Source organism: Dendrobates tinctorius, unplaced genomic scaffold, assembly GCF_039654945.1.
Source record: "Dendrobates tinctorius isolate UK_male_01 unplaced genomic scaffold, ASM3965494v1 ptg000063l, whole genome shotgun sequence".
NCBI classification, from domain to species: Eukaryota; Metazoa; Chordata; class Amphibia; order Anura; family Dendrobatidae; genus Dendrobates; species Dendrobates tinctorius.
In genome coordinates, this window is record NW_027361731.1 from 17306049 (window position 1) to 17326855 (window position 20807).

Consider the following 20807-nt stretch of genomic DNA (forward strand, 5'->3'; position numbering starts at 1 on the left):
CGGCAGCTGCAAGCCAAAAAAAAGGGTGAGATTCCCTTTAAGATGTCTGCAATGGGGCGTCATTTATATGGAGACACATTTGAATTTCCAAAACCAAAACCGCTTCCTCAAACCTCTTGGCCACCAATGCCATTTGTATGTGTTGGAGATGAAGCTTTCCAACTTTTGCAACACCTGCTGAAGCCATAGGGAAGTAGTGGCTCGACGCCAACTAAAAGAGTATTCAACTATCGCTTAACACGAACATGAAGAGTGGTGGAGTGCGCTTTCGGCATTTTAACTTCCAAATGGCGAGTTCTGTTGACCGCTATTAAACTGAAGACTGAGACTGTGATGAGGTGGTCAAAGCTTGTGTGGTCCTGCACAATTTTGTCATATGCAAGGAACATGTTGCCATGGATGACAATGTGTTTGAAACCACCTTGCGTGATTATCAAAATATTACTTGTTACGTGTTACAGAACCACTCAGCACCCAGAATATGTTGTGCAGTTATATGTATGTATAATAGGTTCTATGTGAGATGTATGTCCCTAATGCATCAGCCCACAGGCTGCGCCCCTGGGCAGAGGGGACACGATATTCTCCTTTTGTCCGCCCTCCCTCCACCTTTGTAATTCCCACAGTAAACATCGGCAGGTTCCGGCCACCTGCGGCTTTTGTAATGTATGTCTGGCCTGCCGCTTTTCTATTGGCCGGCCCTCTGTATCTGTGTGATATATTCTGTGTCCTGTGAGTAAAGTGTCAGACTGGAAATACATGGAGAAGCAGTGATCTTTTATATGCGCCCATGTAACCAAGGAATTCCAGCCAGCGTCATTCATTCAGACTCCAGCCAACGCAGAGCGGACCTCCGAAAACACGGGGTGGTATTGAAAGAGGTACCCCAGCTTGGGTAGACCCCGTTATATTACTTTTCGGAGTCTTGTGGCAGTTTCCAGAATAAGGAACTAATTTGCTGAGTACTTTATGTCACCTCAAGGAAGAGTAGAAAGGCAGGATGAGATGGTTTGGTATCTTTGGCTTTTAATATGATGTATGTTGGAGTGCCAAAGTTATTACTGTTGTCATCGTTTCGATTATACCATAATTTTCATCTGTTAACCAAATTTTTGTACCTTGTTACCCAAAGTTTTGTATGTTTTGTTACTTTACCCCAAGTTTTGTACCTTCATCCCAAGTTTTGTACGTTTTGTACCTTTTACCAAAAGTATTCTACGTTTTGTTCCTTTTTCCCAAAGTATTGTACGTTTTGTAACTTTTACCCAAACTGTTGTAGCTTAGCTTTAAAAAAATGAAAGACAATACATATTTTTTGAAAAAAAACACAAACTAATTTTATCTATTAATTATTACAAATTTGTATAGTGCAGGGTGGAGATAGTACAGGAGGGGCTGACAGGGTGGACCACGTCGATAGTGGGCGAATGGTGTAGACCGGGTTGGGGTTGATTTGAATTGGAAGGGGTGGCGAAAACATGAGGTTGGGCAGGGAGTACAGGTTGGGCAGGGAGTGGAGGTACAGATGGTGCTGGTGGGAGCTGGTACGGTGAAGCAAGCTGGAATGGGGAAGGAAGGTGGAACGGGGAAGTAAGGTATGGGGAAACCTGGTACGGGGAAGAAAGCTGGAATGGCGAAGGAGTGGGAGGATGGACAATGGCTGGAGAGGGGGTAGGTGTGGGAGGTACTTCCTGGGGCAGATGGAGGGGCTTGGGAGGTGACCTGCGCTAGAGCAAACTGGCAGGCTTGCATGACATGCATCTGATGGTCAGGAGGCAGCTTTTCCATGCGCTTGAGTACTGCCTGAAAAAAGCAACGATTCGGCGACTTGCTTGCAGCTAAATGCATCCTATCCAGAAGACTGCTGAATTCAACCATGTTGATGTGCATGAGGTTGAATCCAGCAATCATTTGCTCGGCCAAAAGTTTTATCGAGTTCTGGAAGGCTGCATTTGGATGCAAGAACTTGGGTGCATAGCTCTCTTCCCGACCTCTCTGGTGCTGCCGGCCATAAATCAAAGGTGTTCTAGAGGTGGCAACAGTGTCAGAGGGGTGGGGTAAAGGAAAGCTACCTCATCACCAGCAGCTTCATATGACTAAGTCCGCCATGATGCTCCAGCGCTGGTGAATGGGGCCGACGGGTCGGGTCTCTCGACATGGCCTCAGTGGTGGACTCTTGTGGGATTGCTCCAGAGGGGTCCAAATCAGCAGTAGGCTCCCGAGTGCTGCAGACGGTGCTGTCAAAGAAAAAAAAAAAGTATTAATATATTGATTTTGCATTGCCCTGACTGAAGCCAAAAAATAAGGTTAGATATGTAAACATTTTGACTTAATAAATGGGGTGGTGAATATTTACCCTCTGCTCACCATCGTCGACCGGAGGAATGACAGGGCTCTAACGTACTTGTACTTGCTCCTTCGTCCTCCCGATCCACTCGAGGCTTGCATCTCCTTGTTGAACTCCCTCTTGAAGCGATCCCTGAGTGACCGCCACCGCTTGACAACCCTTTCACCGGTAAAGTGAATGCACAAATTGGTTAGTATACAACATATTACATCCTGCAACATAACTTACTGAACTATGAATACTTACGCACTTGATCCTTGGCCTGATCTCCGAGGTCCTCTCAGTCGTCCAAAACTATAAAACAAACTTCCTCCCAGAGTCGACGGGTCACGACACTGTCAGCATGGCGGCGGTCCCCCATGTTCTACAGCGGCTCCCGCTCTCGTACCTCATCGATGAGGCGGTCCACATCCATCCCAGCCTCCTCACCATCCGAGTCCTATAAATACAGACTGTATCAAGTCATTAGCCAGAGGTAAGTGTTCACATTAGGCAGTTAGGTCAGGGACCCATTCAATGAGATCACCTTGACGTTGGTGAATGGGCTCACATTTTTTGGCCAAATAATTGTGCTAAGCATTTCATGTGTCTTTCCTAAATTTCAAAGGCCAATACGCTATTCACACTTCATGTATTTCACATTGATATGCCTTAATGCAATGGAGTGCAACTATTTTCTAATTTTTGATATGTAAGCTGTTTTTTGGTATGCACCTGTTCAGACTAGTTCTTGATGTGCCGCCAGTTTTCTGTTATTTATAAAAAATAAAACAACCCCCAAAAAAGGAAGGGTACTTACTCTATGCTGACCTCCGCGATGCTCATGACGACGACCCAGGGAGGTGCTTGGAGGACCATTCTGCCGAGCTTCAGAATGTGAAGAATATAAAAAATAAAAAAATTATGTGCTTGCACGGAGGCATATGTATTGTGTGTACTGTGGTGTCTGTTTTCTATGTGTTGGGTGCAGTGTGATATCTGTGAGGATCTGTTTCTGCTAAACTTACACTCTGCGCACCCGCTCCTGGCATTTCTCCACCCCATCCGTCTCCTTCTGGAAGCCCCTCTGATGCTGCAGCTTCCTGTGAAAACAATGAATGCATATAGGGTTACAAAAAATGTTACCATCACCAAAAATAAAAATTTTAATTACCTCAGTTCACCGATGCTGTGAGGGAGGGCTCCCAGAAGAAGACATTGCCTGTTGTCTTGAAGTATCTGCAAGTATAAAGACAATTGTTAGCTACTATACAAATTGTATATAAAGCTTTCTGGCCTTTATACTTACATTATGACTCCCACTGCTTCCCTGGCTTGGGTCCTGCTGGCCTGGCTTTCACCAACAAAATTCTTGTAGTATCTGCAAGTATAATGACACTTGTTAGCTATTATACTGATTATTTCTGTGTTGTCTGCTGAATTAGAAAATAAAAAAGGTAGCTCCAGAGCTATTTTGATTTCAACCCCTCACCCCAAAAAAATCCCCCTATGCCCCCCAATACAAAAAATGCAAAGCACTTCAGTAGGTTTCTAAACCACCCTTCTGTAATTTAACGGTTGATATGCGCGAAGCAGACATAACCCTCCACCTCATGTATGTCCCCCAAAAAACCCAATCTATACCTTGCAAACACCTAATACCCTCCTTCCAACTTTGAATCCCTAAACCCCCACTTGAAAATCTATTGACCCTAGATGCAATGTTTTAAAGACCCTGGTAAAATTTGAAATACCCAATTTATGGATTCCCAATTTGTATACACCTTTTTTTTTAAATAGATCCTCAAACACCTCTTTATTGCATGTTGTGCTTTCCTGTGTGACATACCCACAATTTAAAAGTGAACTTGAAATGATACTACGGACAGTTTTTGGAGCAATTTTTTTTTTTTTTTACTTTTGGTGAAAGCAATTAGGAGCTACACTGCTCTTTATTTTAAATACAAGTACAGTAAATAAAAAATAATTAAAAAGCTTGGCTGGACACACACACTCGCCGCACACACACACATACGCCACACTCACACACTAACCGCAGCACTTTGTTGGAAATACAAGTACAGTATGAAAAATAAAAAAATGCTTGGCTGGACACTGTAAGAGAATGGTCAGCCATAATATACTGAGCTGCCATGAGCAACGAGGCAGCCATCTTATGAGATTTAGGAAAGAATATATTCAACTTTTACAATAGAAATAATACGATGTACTCTGTAAAAGCAGATGGAGGATGTAAAATGAGATCATGCCCATTAACCAATTTAGTAGATGTGCATACAGGTAAATTGGATCAGCCTCAGGGCAATGAGAAACTAAAACCAACGAATATAAGGGAAATATGTGAATTCATGATAGTGTTAGTAGGAAACAGACTTCTGCAATTGTCAAATGTATGAATTTATGGGTTGGTCCGGCTCTTCCAACTCTCCAAATCAGGACTCTTTTTTCTTACAAGTGGCGATTGCCAGCCAGGAGGAGCAGCTCCGGAGAGCGGCCTCCAGAAGAACCTTTGGAAAAAGTTGCAGATGAGAGTTTGAGGTTGGAAGAGTGAAGAAAAAAATAAAAGAAACGTGTGTGGCCACACGTGAAACCGATCAAAGGAAGCCAGCCTGAAGGAGAACCTCTCGTGATCGCTCCGAGACCGCCTGCCCGATTTTTTATAAGAAAACCACGGACAAAGAAAAAGACTATAAAAAGATGAGTAACTAAGAAGAAGCTATCTACAAGGACGTGAGAATTTTTTGTGCCCGGTAGCAAGAAGCTTTAAAAGGGCATGGGGAGACGCCTGGCAAGCTAACGAGTGAGGCTGGAATCACGGCTACACCTCTTTTGATATCTGGTCGACCCCAAACAGCCGGCAGGAGGTCTTCCATTCGAGAGAGGTGTGAGTATCTAACTTTGCTTAAATTGCATTTGTTGATACTAGAACAGAGTAAAATTCGTCCTTGAAGACCACTGTAAATATGGAGTGGTTACAAAAGCAGGCAGAGAAATATGCTGGCACACCCCAGCTGGAGGGGGTTAATGTGGAAACCACGTGGTTAAATTGTATGCATTGGTTTACCACAGAGAACAGGGAACTAGATAAAAAAAAATTCACTAGGGTAAGCTTATAGCCAAGTAGCGGCTTTGTGTAAGACAGTCATAACTTTTGATCAGGCTCTTGATAGGCAGCTTACACAATATGTTAACATGATCACCCGGGGACGGGCAGCATATAGGGAGAGATTAGAAAAGCTGAGTGAGATACTGGAGCTTGCACGGAAGCACAGAGAGGAGGGGTGCGAGCAGCAGCAGCAGCTGAGAGCAGTTATGTCACAGATGGACACTGCGGCTTCGAGACACAGTGCTGATGTAAATACAGTTGTAGACTGGAGAAGAGTTAGGAGAATGAGTGAAGTAGTACATAACAAGATATAGTGTCCCAACAGCTCCAGCTCATGCAGACACAGTTGAGGAAAGATATATAGTCCTGACAGCTCCAGCACACGCAGACCCTAGATTAGGTGTGATGGTGCTTCAATCCCGAGAAAAATATCCCTGGCCAAATGTTCCTGGTCCATCTTAAATTTATTAAAAAAATGTTGCCTAATTGGGAGGAAAGTAAGGGAGTGTTTTGTTAGGACGATGCAATCCGAGGTGAAGGGTGATGAGCCTAATGTTTTTGCGTACCATTCTCCTCGGGGTGTATCTGCTGATTCAGGGAGGCCAGGAGTTCCAGGGGGGTATGCGCAGCTGCAGAGAATGGGTAGGTCCCGTTCGGCAGAGCCCCCACGGGATCCCATGAGAGGTCCTTCCTTGTGTTATTTTTGTGGACATCTAGGACATGTTAGACGTTTTTGTCCCAACCTAGTGCCAGGGATTGTATCCCGAGAACCCCGGGCACCATTTAACCCCCAACAGCCCCGGGAGTTCTCTAGACCACCTTTCGGAGTTAGACCTCCGTATCCAGCAGTGAATGACCCTAGGCAGTATCAGCAGTACAACGGTCTTCAAATGGTTAACCCAGTCTCACAGGAGCCTTCTGCTCTGCTCCCTCCCCAATAGCATTCACTCATCCGCACCCGGAGATCCAGGCTATTCAGGGAGGGGTCACTCCTCCTCGTCCCTATGCTCCGCTAATTAAGGAGCTACAGGAACATGAGGACCGGACCCTGACTAAGGATCTCTTTGGGGCGGAGATGGCAGCTGTTGGACGGAAGCCGTGTCCAGATGGGGATGATTGATTTTTCGGGCTTCCCACGGCAGGTAACACTGATTGATGGAGTGCTCCCCCTATTCCCCTTACCCTCCTTGCCCCCCTTTCCCTGGGCAGGGACGGTAGACCTTATGTCAAGGCGAGAATAGAGGGGCTGCCTTGGGAAGACATCCTCATCGTTACAGGAGCCTCAGTTTCAGTAACAAGACACAAATTGCAGTCACCCCCTGGACTGCCTGAGACTACCATTTTGGTAGGATTTGGGGGGCTCCTGTATTCAAGCAGTAAAAAGTCGTCCAGTGAACCTGAGATTTCAGGACTCAGGGGGATCGAAGCAAAGGGGTCTTCGATGCGCTTTTTGGGTAAACCCACAGTTGCGGTACACTATTTTGGGAACTGATGTTTTAGGAGCAATGGGAATTGTTGTTGATTTATGTAACAAAGTCTTGTGGCGGAACAAAGAAGCCACTATCTGTTCTGTAATTGTACCTGTGGAGGAGGATGAGGAAAGTCATAAATTACCCATTGCTAATTTCGGGTTCTGTACTAATGAAAATGTTGAAAATGCTGACAATGATGCTTTGAAAAATGTATTGAAGCAAAGGTTCCCTGAATTGTGGATCTCAAAGAAAACTGATTGTGGGTTAAGGCAAACTCAGGTTAAAGTTGATGGTGAAAAACTGCCACCTTTCCAGCGTCAGTGCCGTATTCCTGAGGACGCAATCCCTTACATAAGGGTTGCAGTCAGTGAATTGGAGAAGCAAGGTGTTGTTGTAAAAGGTAATTCTCCATGTAACAGTCCTATTCTACCTGTAAAAAGGAAGATGGCAGTTTTCGAATGGTAGTAGACCTGAGACTTGTAAATAAGTACACTCCTTCAGCAGCCCACCTTGTTGCATCTGTCCCTGAAGTTATGTCACAGCTGAGGAGTGATTGTAAAGTGTTTTCTTGTTTGGACATTGCAAATGGCTTTTTCTCAGTACCCCTAACACCTGAATCTGCCCTCCGCTTCGCATTCACTTTTGAGAATGTACAATACTTGTTCACGCGGCTGCCCATGGGATTTCACAGTTCTGTGTATTTCCATCAGGCATTGGTTCAAGTGTTAGAACCCCTTGGCTACGGAGACAAAGTCTTACAGTATGGGGATGATTTATTGATTCAAACTGTCGATGAATGTGAACACAAAGAGACTCTTGAAAATGTTTGTCAAGCTTTACAAGATGCAGGGCGCAAAATGAGTCTAGATAAAGTACAATTAATGAAATCAGAGGTTAAATTTCTGGGTGTGTCTGTCTCAGCAGAAGGAAAGAAACCCATGCATGACAGGGTTAAAGCTATTCAGGCTGTCCCCTACCAACTAATATCACTGAGCTCAGAAAATGTTTGGGTCTTATCAACTTTTCCAGAGAATTTATTGAAGACTTTGCTTATCTGGCTAAACCACTGTATGATTTATTGAAAGATGTTAATGATGATTTTGCACCTGTCAATGTGGAGGGAGCCGCCTTACAGGCTTTTGAGGGATTGAAGCGCGCCCTTACGGCAGCTGCCGCATTGGTTAACTCTGACCCTTCCCAGCCTTTTTACATTCAGACTTATACTGGTGATGTCTCTATTTCTTCTGTGCTTCTACAAAAATGGCCCAAAGAAAGCCCAGAAGTGTCTTGTCAGTTGTATGCCCTAGGTTACTACTCTAGGTTGCTTACACCCGTGGAGAAAGGATTCACTCAGTGCATGAAGCACCTACTGGGCGTGCACTGGACTATGAATCAAGTGAGACATGTAGTGGGATTTGCTCCTTTAATTTTACAAACCCCGCATGTCACTTTAAAAACTTTGCTGAAAGGAAAAGCTTCAGGTATTAATTCACAGAGAATGACCCAATGGATCATTGATTTTGAGACTAGAGACTTACAAGTTGAAGTAGGTGAGAAATATCACTTAGCCCAGATGATGCAATATGCAGGAAAAAGTCACGATTGTCAAATTGAACAGGCTAATGTCACTCCCTCCCCCTTTTGAGCAGATTTCCAAGAAGAAATTTCCTTGTGCCAATATCGACGGAGCTCGATATTGGCATGAGGGGCATTACGTCACCGGCTTCGCTGTGTGGCTTCCAGCTAAGCCATTGCTGCTGCGGTATAAACTCCCTGGTCATTTCTCCGCTCAAAGAGCTGAATTGGGAGCAGCTTTACAGGTCATTTTTGTGTGTACAGAGCCAATGAATATTTTCAGTGTTGTTTCAGCCCTCACCCTGTATCTCAATGTATGGGCCCCTGAGGGGGATGGTTGATTCACAGAACAAGCCTTTGCAACATGCAGACATTCTAAAACAAATTGAGCAGCGGGGCAAAGAATCCCCGAATTTATGGTCTTTCTGTAAAATTAAAGGACACTAGAGGTTGATTCCTGACCCCCACATCCTTGGCAATGCATATGTAGACCACGCAGCCAAGGAAGCTGCACTCACGGGCGATGACAAATATCCCCAAGAAGTCATCGCTGCAGTCACTAAAAAATCCCGGACGAGCGCCCCTTGTTTTTTCTCCTTCAAGATCTCATAAAGGCACAAGAGAAGGATGGAGACTCATCTCTGTTCAATTCCCTTGAGTCCCTGCCCATTGAAGGGACGGGCTAGTGCCTTACATCCCAACAACAATGATTAAGTCTTTGCTCAAATTTCAAGCTACAAAGGTGTTAAAATTGTTCATATCGATCAGTGTAGACTTCTTAATTATCTTACTGAGATTTCTGGTAAGGACTGATACTCCACTTTTTTTTTCTAATTTCTCCAGGTCAGCCGAAGATTTTCATATTCGACTTCTGGGACCATGGATTTATTGGATGATCGGGAGAAGATGCTTCACACTATACAGTGGGACTCTGATAGTGTGAGAGGGGGAGAAGATCAGGAAAATCCAGAAGCCAAAGAATGAGAAGAAAAAGACAAAAAGACTTAACTATTGTGCAACTTATTCTTTTCGGGACTATTTGAATTATTTTTTTATTATGTGTTTGTGCTATTTTTAGGGACTCTTGCCCACAAACACACACACGTGCATAAAGCGCTGAATTACCTCAATATTTTTATTTTCAATAATTCACTCATGAATATTACAGCACTGTATGTTGTACTCTGGACAGAGTACAAGAGGGGGATTTGTAAGAGAATGGTCAGCCATAATATACTGAGCTGCCATGAGCAACGAGGCAGCCATCTTATGAAAGTTAGGAAAGAATATATTCAACTTTTACAATAGAAATAATACGATGTACTCTGTAAAAGCAGATGGAGGATGTAAAATGAGATCATGCCCATTAACCAATTTAGTAGATGTGCATACAGGTAAATTGGATCAGCCTCAGGGCAATGAGAAACTATAACCAACGAATATAAGGGAAACATGTGAATTCATGATAGTGTTAGTAGGAAACAGACTTCTGCAATTGTCAAATGTATGAATTTATGGGTTTAGTCTAAAAGCAGTAATAAGATTAATGACAGTAGTTAGAGATAATATTGGATTTATGTGTTTTTTAATGTGGTCTGGTAAAAAGTTAATTACTGATGTAATGTTGTGCTACTTCTTCCTCTTTCCAAAAAGATATGATGTAACCATATACGCCCTATTGCTATAATATGTATACAGCTTCCTTTGTTTGCATAAGGTATAAAAAGCCCCTGTTACTGTTTCTCGGGGCCATTCCATCGCCATCATGCCGCTGTGCCTCACCATGGCCAGGGCACAGAGCCTTATCATCGCCAGACTTCCTAGCGAATTTCTGCCCGTCTGAATTCCTGTTTTTGCCCGCATATTTCAACTTCTCTGACTATCTGTTCTGTTTTGCCATGTATCTCTGAATAAACTTCGACCTCAGCTTTAGAGGATTGTCTGCAGTTTGGTCTGGCTCTTCCAACTCTCCAAATCAGGACTCTTTTTTCTTACAGACCCACACACTCGCCGCACACTCATGCCGCACTCACACACACTCGCTGCACTCACACACAATCGCCGCAGCACTTTGTTGGAAATACAAGTACAGTATGAAAAATAAAAAACAAAGCTTTCCTGGACACACACACTCGCCGCACACTCATGCCGCACTCACACACACTCGCTGCACTCACACACATACGCCGCACTCAAACACATACGCTGCACTCACACACAATCGCCGCAGCACTTTGTTGGAAATACAAGTACAGTATGAAAAAATAAAAAAAAGCTTGGCTGGACACACTCATGCCGCACTCACACACACTCGCTGCACTCACACACATACGCCGCACTCACACACACTAACCGCAGCACTTTGTTGGAAATACAAGTACAGTATGAAAAATAAAAAAAGCTTGGCTGGACACACACACTCGCCGCACACTCATGCCGCACTCACACACACTCGCTGCACTCACACACATACGCCGCACTCACACACACTAACTGCAGCACTTTGTTGGAAATACAAGTACAGTATGAAAAAATAAAAAAAAAGCTTGGCTGGACACACTCGCCACACACTCATGCCACACTCACACACACTCGCCGCACTCACACACTAACCGCAGCACTTTGTTGGAAATACAAGTACAGTATGAAAAATAAAAAAAAGCTTGGCTGGACACACACACTTGCCGCACACTCATGGCGCACTCACACACATATGCCGCACTCACACACATACGCCGCACTCACACACACTAACCGCAGCACTTTGTTGGAAATACAAGTACAGTATGAAAAATAAAAAAAAAGCTTGGTTGGACACACACACTCACCGCACACACACACATGACGCACTCACAGACACTCACCGCAGCACTTTGTTGGAAATATAAGTACAGTATGAAAAATAAAAAAAAAGCTTGGCTGGACACACACACTCGCCGCTCACTCATGCCGCACTCACACACATACGCCGCATTCACACACACTCACCGCAGCACTTTGTTGGAAATAGAGGTACAGTATGAAAAATAAAAAAAAGCTTGGCTGGACACACACACTCGCCGCACACTCATGCCGCACTCACACACACTCTCTGCACACACACACATACGCCGCACTCACACACACTAACCGCAGCACTTTGTTGGAAATACAAGTACAGTATGAAAAATAAAAAAAAGCTTGGCTGGACACACACACTCGCCGCACACTCATGCCGCACTCACACACACTCTCTGCACTCACACACATACGCCGCACTCACACACACTAACCGCAGCACTTTGTTGGAAATACAAGTACAGTATGAAAAAATAAAAAAAAAGCTTGGCTGGACACACTCGCCACACACTCATGCCGCTCTCACACACACTCGCCGCACTCACACACACTAACCGCAGCACTTTGTTGGAAATACAAGTACAGTATGAAAAATAAAAAAAAGCTTGGCTGGACACACACACTCGCCGCACACTCATGCCGGACTCACACACATACGCCACACTCACACACACTAACCGCAGCACTTTGTTGGAAATACAAGTACAGTATGAAAAAATAAAAAAAAAGCTTGGCTGGACACACTCGCCACACACTCATGCCGCTCTCACACACACTTGCCGCACTCACACACATACGCCGCACTCACAAACACTAACCGCAGCACTTTGTTGGAAATACAAGTACAGTATGAAAAAATAAAAAAAAAGCTTGGCTGGACACACTCGCCACACACTCATGCCGCTCTCACACACACTCGCCGCACTCACACACATACGCCGCACTCACAGACACTCACCGCAGCACTTTGTTGGAAATACAAGTACAGTATGAAAAATAAAAAAAAGCTTGGCTGGACACACACACTCGCCGCACACTCATGCCGCACTCACACACATACGCCACACTCACACACACTAACCGCAGCACTTTGTTGGAAATACAAGTACAGTATGAAAAATAAAAAAAAGCTTGGCTGAACACACACACTCGCCGCACACTCATGCCGCACTCACACACATACGCCACCACTCACACACACTAACCGCAGCACTTTGTTGGAAATACAAGTACAGTATGAAAAATAAAAAAAAGCTTGGCTGGACACACACCACACACACACTCGCCGCACACTCATGCCGCACTCACACACACACACTCGCTGCACTCACACACATACGCCGCACTCACACACAATCACCGCAGCACTTTGTTGGAAATACAAGTACAGTATGAAAAATAAAAAAAAGCTTGGCTGGACACACACACTCGCCGCACACACTCTCCACACACTCATGCCGCACTCACACACACTCGCTGCACTCACACACACTCGCCGCACTCACACACACTCGCCGCAACACTTTGTTGGAAATACAAGTACAGTATGAAAAATAAAAAAAAAACTTGGTTGGACACACACACTCGCCGCACACTCATGCCGCACTCACACACACTCTCTGCACTCACACACATACGCAGCACTCACACACACTAACCGCAGCACTTTGTTGGAAATACAAGTACAGTATGAAAAATAAAAAAAAGCTTGGCTGGACACACACCGCACACACACTCGCCGCACACTCATGCCGCACTCACACACACACACTCGCTGCACTCACACACATACGCCGCACTCACACACAATCACCGCAGCACTTTGTTGGAAATACAAGTACAGTATGAAAAATAAAAAAAAGCTTGGCTGGACACACACCGCACACACACTCGCCGCACACTCATGCCGCACTCACACACACACACTCGCTGCACTCACACACATACGCCGCACTCACACACAATCACCGCAGCACTTTGTTGGAAATACAAGTACAGTATGAAAAATAAAAAAAAGCTTGGCTGGACACACACCGCACACACACTCGCCGCACACTCATGCCGCACTCACACACACACACTCACTGCACTCACACACATACGCTGCACTCACACACAATCACCGCAGCACTTTGTTGGAAATACAAGTACAGTATGAAAAATAAAAAAAAGCTTGGCTGGACACACACACTCGCCGCACACACACTCTCCACACACTCATGCCGCACTCACACACACTCGCTGCACTCACACACACTCGCCGCACTCACACACACTCGCCGCAACACTTTGTTGGAAATACAAGTACAGTATGAAAAAAAAACAAAAAACTTGGTTGGACACACACACTCGCCCGCACTCATGCCGCACTCACACACACTCTCTGCACTCACACACATACGCCGCACTCACTCACACTAACCGCAGCACTTTGTTGGAAATACAAGTACAGTATGAAAAAATAAAAAAAAAGCTTGGCTGGACACACTCGCCACACACTCATGCCTCTCTCACACACACTCGCCGCACTCACACACACTAACCACAGCACTTTGTTGGAAATACAAGTACAGTATGAAAAATAAAAAAAAGCTTGGCTGGACACACACACTCGCCGCACACTCATGCCGGACTCACACACATACGCCACACTCACACACACTAACCGCAGCACTTTGTTGGAAATACAAGTACAGTATGAAAAAATAAAAAAAAAGCTTGGCTGGACACACTCGCCACACACTCATGCCGCTCTCACACACACTTGCCGCACTCACACACATACGCCGCACTCACACACACTAACCGCAGCACTTTGTTGGAAATACAAGTACAGTATGAAAAAATAAAAAAAAAGCTTGGCTGGACACACTCGCCACACACTCATGCCGCTCTCACACACACTCGCCGCACTCACACACATACGCCGCACTCACAGACACTCACCGCAGCACTTTGTTGGAAATACAAGTACAGTATGAAAAATAAAAAAAAGCTTGGCTGGACAAACACACTCGCCGCACACTCATGCCGCACTCACACACATACGCCACACTCACACACACTAACCGCAGCACTTTGTTGGAAATACAAGTACAGTATGAAAAATAAAAAAAAGCTTGGCTGAACACACACACTCGCCGTACACTCATGCCGCACTCACACACATACGCCACCACTCACACACACTAACCGCAGCACTTTGTTGGAAATACAAGTACAGTATGAAAAATAAAAAAAAGCTTGGCTGGACACACACCACACACACACTCGCCGCACACTCATGCCGCACTCACACACACACACTCGCTGAACTCACACACATACGCCGCACTCACACACAATCACCGCAGCACTTTGTTGGAAATACAAGTACAGTATGAAAAATAAAAAAAAGCTTGGCTGGACACACACACTCGCCGCACACACACTCTCCACACACTCATGCCGCACTCACACACACTCGCTGCACTCACACACACTCGCCGCACTCACACACACTCGCCGCAACACTTTGTTGGAAATACAAGTACAGTATGAAAAAAAAAAAAAAAAACTTGGTTGGACACACACACTCGCCGCACACTCATGCCGCACTCACACACACTCTCTGCACTCACACACATACGCAGCACTCACACACACTAACCGCAGCACTTTGTTGGAAATACAAGTACAGTATGAAAAATAAAAAAAGCTTGGCTGGACACACACCGCACACACACTCGCCGCACACTCATGCCGCACTCACACACACACACTCGCTGCACTCACACACATACGCCGCACTCACACACAATCACCGCAGCACTTTGTTGGAAATACAAGTACAGTATGAAAAATAAAAAAAAGCTTGGCTGGACACACACCGCACACACACTCGCCGCACACTCATGCCGCACTCACACACACACACTCACTGCACTCACACACATACGCCGCACTCACACACAATCACCGCAGCACTTTGTTGGAAATACAAGTACAGTATGAAAAATAAAAAAAAGCTTGGCTGGACACACACACTCGCCGCACACACACTCTCCACACACTCATGCCGCACTCACACACACTCGCTGCACTCACACACACTCGCCGCACTCACACACACTCGCCGCAACACTTTGTTGGAAATACAAGTACAGTATGAAAAAAAAACAAAAAACTTGGTTGGACACACACACTCGCCCGCACTCATGCCGCACTCACACACACTCTCTGCACTCACACACATACGCCGCACTCACACACACTAACCGCAGCACTTTGTTGGAAATACAAGTACAGTATGAAAAAATAAAAAAAAAGCTTGGCTGGACACACTCATGCCTCTCTCACACACACTCGCCGCACTCACACACACTAACCGCAGCACTTTGTTGGAAATACAAGTACAGTATGAAAAATAAAAAAAAGCTTGGCTGGACACACACACTCGCCGCACACTCATGCCGGACTCACACATACGCCACACTCACACACACTAACCGCAGCACTTTGTTGGAAATACAAGTACAGTATGACAAAATAAAAAAAAAGCTTGGCTGGACACACTCGCCACACACTCATGCCGCTCTCACACACACTTGCCGCACTCACACACATACGCCGCACTCACACACACTAACCGCAGCACTTTGTTGGAAATACAAGCACAGTATGAAAAAATAAAAAAAAAGCTTGGCTGGACACACTCGCCACACACTCATGCCGCTCTCACACACACTCGCCGCACTCACACACATACGCCGCACTCACAGACACTCACCGCAGCACTTTGTTGGAAATACAAGTACAGTATGAAAAATAAAAAAAAGCTTGGCTGGACACACACACTCGCCGCACACTCATGCCGCACTCACACACATACGCCACACTCACACACACTAACCGCAGCACTTTGTTGGAAATACAAGTACAGTATGAAAAAATAAAAAAAAAGCTTGGCTGGACACACTCGCCACACACTCATGCCGCTCTCACACACACTTGCCGCACTCACACACATACGCCGCACTCACACACACTAACCGCAGCACTTTGTTGGAAATACAAGTACAGTATGAAAAAATAAAAAAAAAGCTTGGCTGGACACACTCGCCACACACTCATGCCGCTCTCACACACACTCGCCGCACTCACACACATACGCCGCACTCACAGACACTCACCGCAGCACTTTGTTGGAAATACAAGTACAGTATGAAAAATAAAAAAAAGCTTGGCTGGACACACACCACACACACACTCGCCGCACACTCATGCCGCACTCACACACACACACTCGCTGAACTCACACACATACGCCGCACTCACACACAATCACCGCAGCACTTTGTTGGAAATACAAGTACAGTATGAAAAATAAAAAAAAGCTTGGCTGGACACACACACTCGCCGCACACACACTCTCCACACACTCATGCCGCACTCACACACACTCGCTGCACTCACACACACTCGCCGCACTCACACACACTCGCCGCAACACTTTGTTGGAAATACAAGTACAGTATGAAAAATAAAAAAAAAAACTTGGTTGGACACACACACTCGCCGCACACTCATGCCGCACTCACACACACTCTCTGCACTCACACACATACGCAGCACTCACACACACTAACCGCAGCACTTTGTTGGAAATACAAGTACAGAATGAAAAATAAAAAAAAGCTTGGCTGGACACACACCGCACACACACTCGCCGCACACTCATGCCGCACTCACACACACACACTCGCTGCACTCACACACATACGCCGCACTCACACACAATCACCGCAGCACTTTGTTGGAAATACAAGTACAGTATGAAAAATAAAAAAAAGCTTGGCTGGACACACACCGCACACACACTCGCCGCACACTCATGCCGCACTCACACACACACACTCACTGCACTCACACACATACGCCGCACTCACACACAATCACCGCAGCACTTTGTTGGAAATACAAGTACAGTATGAAAAATAAAAAAAAGCTTGGCTGGACACACACACTCGCCGCACACACACTCTCCACACACTCATGCCGCACTCACACACACTCGCTGCACTCACACACACTCGCCGCACTCACACACACTCGCCGCAACACTTTGTTGGAAATACAAGTACAGTATGAAAAAAAACCAAAAAACTTGGTTGGACACACACACTCGCCCGCACTCATGCCGCACTCACACACACTCTCTGCACTCACACACATACGCCGCACTCACACACACTAACCGCAGCACTTTGTTGGAAATACAAGTACAGTATGAAAAAATAAAAAAAAAACTTGGCTGGACACACTCGCCACACACTCATGCCTCTCTCACACACACTCGCCGCACTCACACACACTAACCGCAGCACTTTGTTGGAAATACAAGTACAGTATGAAAAATAAAAAAAAGCTTGGCTGGACACACACACTCGCCGCACACTCATGCCGGACTCACACATACGCCACACTCACACACACTAACCGCAGCACTTTGTTGGAAATACAAGTACAGTATGAAAAAATAAAAAAAAAGCTTGGCTGGACACACTCGCCACACACTCATGCCGCTCTCACACACACTTGCCGCACTCACACACATACGCCGCACTCACACACACTAACCGCAGCACTTTGTTGGAAATACAAGTACAGTATGAAAAAATAAAAAAAAAGCTTGGCTGGACACACTCGCCACACACTCATGCCGCTCTCACACACACTCGCCACACTCACACACATACGCCGCACTCACAGACACTCACCGCAGCACTTTGTTGGAAATACAAGTACAGTATGAAAAATAAAAAAAAGCTTGGCTGGACACACACACTCGCCGCACACTCATGCCGCACTCACACACATACGCCACACTCACACACACTAACCGCAGCACTTTGTTGGAAATACAAGTACAGTATGAAAAAATAAAAAAAAAGCTTGGCTGGACACACTCGCCACACACTCATGCCGCTCTCACACACACTTGCCGCACTCACACACATACGCCGCACTCACACACACTAACCGCAGCACTTTGTTGGAAATACAAGTACAGTATGAAAAAATAAAAAAAAAGCTTGGCTGGACACACTCGCCACACACTCATGCCGCTCTCACACACACTCGCCGCACTCACACACATACGCCGCACTCACAGACACTCACCGCAGCACTTTGTTGGAAATACAAGTACAGTATGAAAAATAAAAAAAAGCTTGGCTGGACACACACACTCGCCGCACACTCATGCCGCACTCACACACATACGCCACACTCACACACACTAACCGCAGCACTTTGTTGGAAATACAAGTACAGTATGAAAAAATAAAAAAAAAGCTTGGCTGGACACACTCGCCACACACTCATGCCGCTCTCACACACACTCGCCGCACTCACACACATACGCCGCACTCACAGACACTCACCGCAGCACTTTGTTGGAAATACAAGTACAGTATGAAAAATAAAAAAAAGCTTGGCTGGACACACACACTCGCCGCACACTCATGCCGCACTCACACACATACGCCACCACTCACACACACTAACCGCAGCACTTTGTTGGAAATACATGTACAGTATGAAAAATAAAAAAAAGCTTGGCTGAACACACACACTCGCCGCACACTCACGCCACCACTCACACACACTAACCGCAGCACTTTGTTGGAAATACAAGTACAGTATGAAAAATAAAAAAAAGCTTGGCTGAACACACACACTCGCCGCACACTCATGCCGCACTCACACACATACGCCACCACTCACACACACTAACCGCAGCACTTTGTTGGAAATACATGTACAGTATGAAAAATAAAAAAAAGCTTGGCTGGACACACACACTCGCCGCACACACACTCTCCACACACTCATGCCGCACTCACACACACTCGCTGCACTCACACACACTCGCCGCACTCACACACACTCGCCGCAACACTTTGTTGGAAATACAAGTACAGTATGAAAAAAAAAAAAAAAACTTGGTTGGACACACACACTCGCCCGCACTCATGCCGCACTCACACACACTCTCTGCACTCACACACATACGCAGCAGTCACACACACTAACAGCAGCACTTTGTTGGAAATACAAGTACAGTATGAAAAAATAAAAAAAAAGCTTGGCTGGACACACTCATGCCGCACTCACACACACTCGCCGCACTCACAGACACTCACCGCAGCACTTTGTTGGAAATACATGTACAGTATGAAAAATAAAAAAAAGCTTGGCTGGACACACACTCACCGGACACACACTCGCCGCACACTCATGCCGCACTCACACACACACGCCGCACTCACACACACTCACCGCAGCACTTTGTTGGAAATACAAGTACAGTATGAAAAATAAAAAAAAGCTTGGCTGGACACACACACTCGCCGCACACACACACACTCACACGCTGGCTGGACTCACACTGGCAGGACTCTGGCTCTAATGCTTGCTGGCATATTGAGGAGTGGAGCAATACCTGGCAGGTTTATATAGATTTGGGGCTGTCTGGCCAATTGGCTACAAAATAAGATTATAAGATTTGGAACATGCTCAGTTAAAAAAAAAGGAATCCGTCGCTGGATTCCGTCATTTGACAGACAGTGACGGATTCTGCGCCCATAGGCTTCCATTATAGCCATCGACAGACGGCGCTGGATACGTTGCTGTCCAACTTTTCGACGCAGACAAAAAACGTTACTTTGTCTGTCGTTTCCAGCCAACGGACAAACAAGTTCCGACGGGTGCAGCGAACGACGGATGAAACGTGAGGCAATCCGTCGCTAATACAAGTCTATGAGAAAAAAACGGATCCAGCGGCATCAGTCGCAGGATTCATTTTTTTTCAAAAACGACGGATGTTGACTGACACCAAAAAACTGATGTTGAAAGGGGCCTAATACCCATGTGCTGGCATCTTGTCCTGGGAGCTTCCTTCCACACTCTTGTCGGCTGTGATTGTTGTGGTGGCAGTGGTTGGGTAGCATCTGAAATTGGGATACCAGCTTGGTTTGGGCGTGATGGCCTTATTCCAGGGACCACAATGGGGGTGGCCTTCACCCCATCCACTGCAAACATCTATGTGTCATATGGGGAAGAGCAACATATCTTCTCTGATTCCAACCACTTCACTTCCCATCATGTGACCCCTGACTCCTCCCCTCCTGTGACCTCATCACAGGTCCTGTGCGCACAGAGCAGCCATATATGTGGAGTGTGGCTCTGCGGGTGGAGGTAGGTGCCGGAGGCTCCATTATTCTCTATGTGGAGTGCGGCTCTGCGGGTGGAGGTCGGTGCTGGAGGCTCCATTATTCTCTATGTGGAGTGCGGCTCTGCGGGTGGAGGTCGGTGCTGGAGGCTCCATTATTCTCTATGTGGAGTGCGGCTCTGCGGGTGGAGGTCGGTGCTGGAGGCTCCATTATTCTCTATGTGGAGTGTGGCTCTGCGGGTGGAGGTAGGTGCT

General features: G+C 45.9%; 1 long non-coding RNA gene across 1 annotated transcript; it reads right to left on the minus strand.

Annotated features, from left to right (window-relative positions):
- Positions 1 to 1365: 1365 nt before the first annotated feature.
- On the minus strand, positions 1366 to 20480 carry LOC141094378 (uncharacterized). The gene is made up of 7 exons (XR_012233047.1): positions 20248 to 20480; positions 3636 to 3707; positions 3355 to 3565; positions 3147 to 3214; positions 2594 to 2786; positions 2357 to 2506; positions 1366 to 2237 (listed from the first exon to the last, which is right to left on the minus strand). It is a non-coding gene; the product is annotated as an uncharacterized lncRNA (long non-coding RNA).
- Between the last annotated feature and the right edge of the window lie 327 nt (positions 20481 to 20807).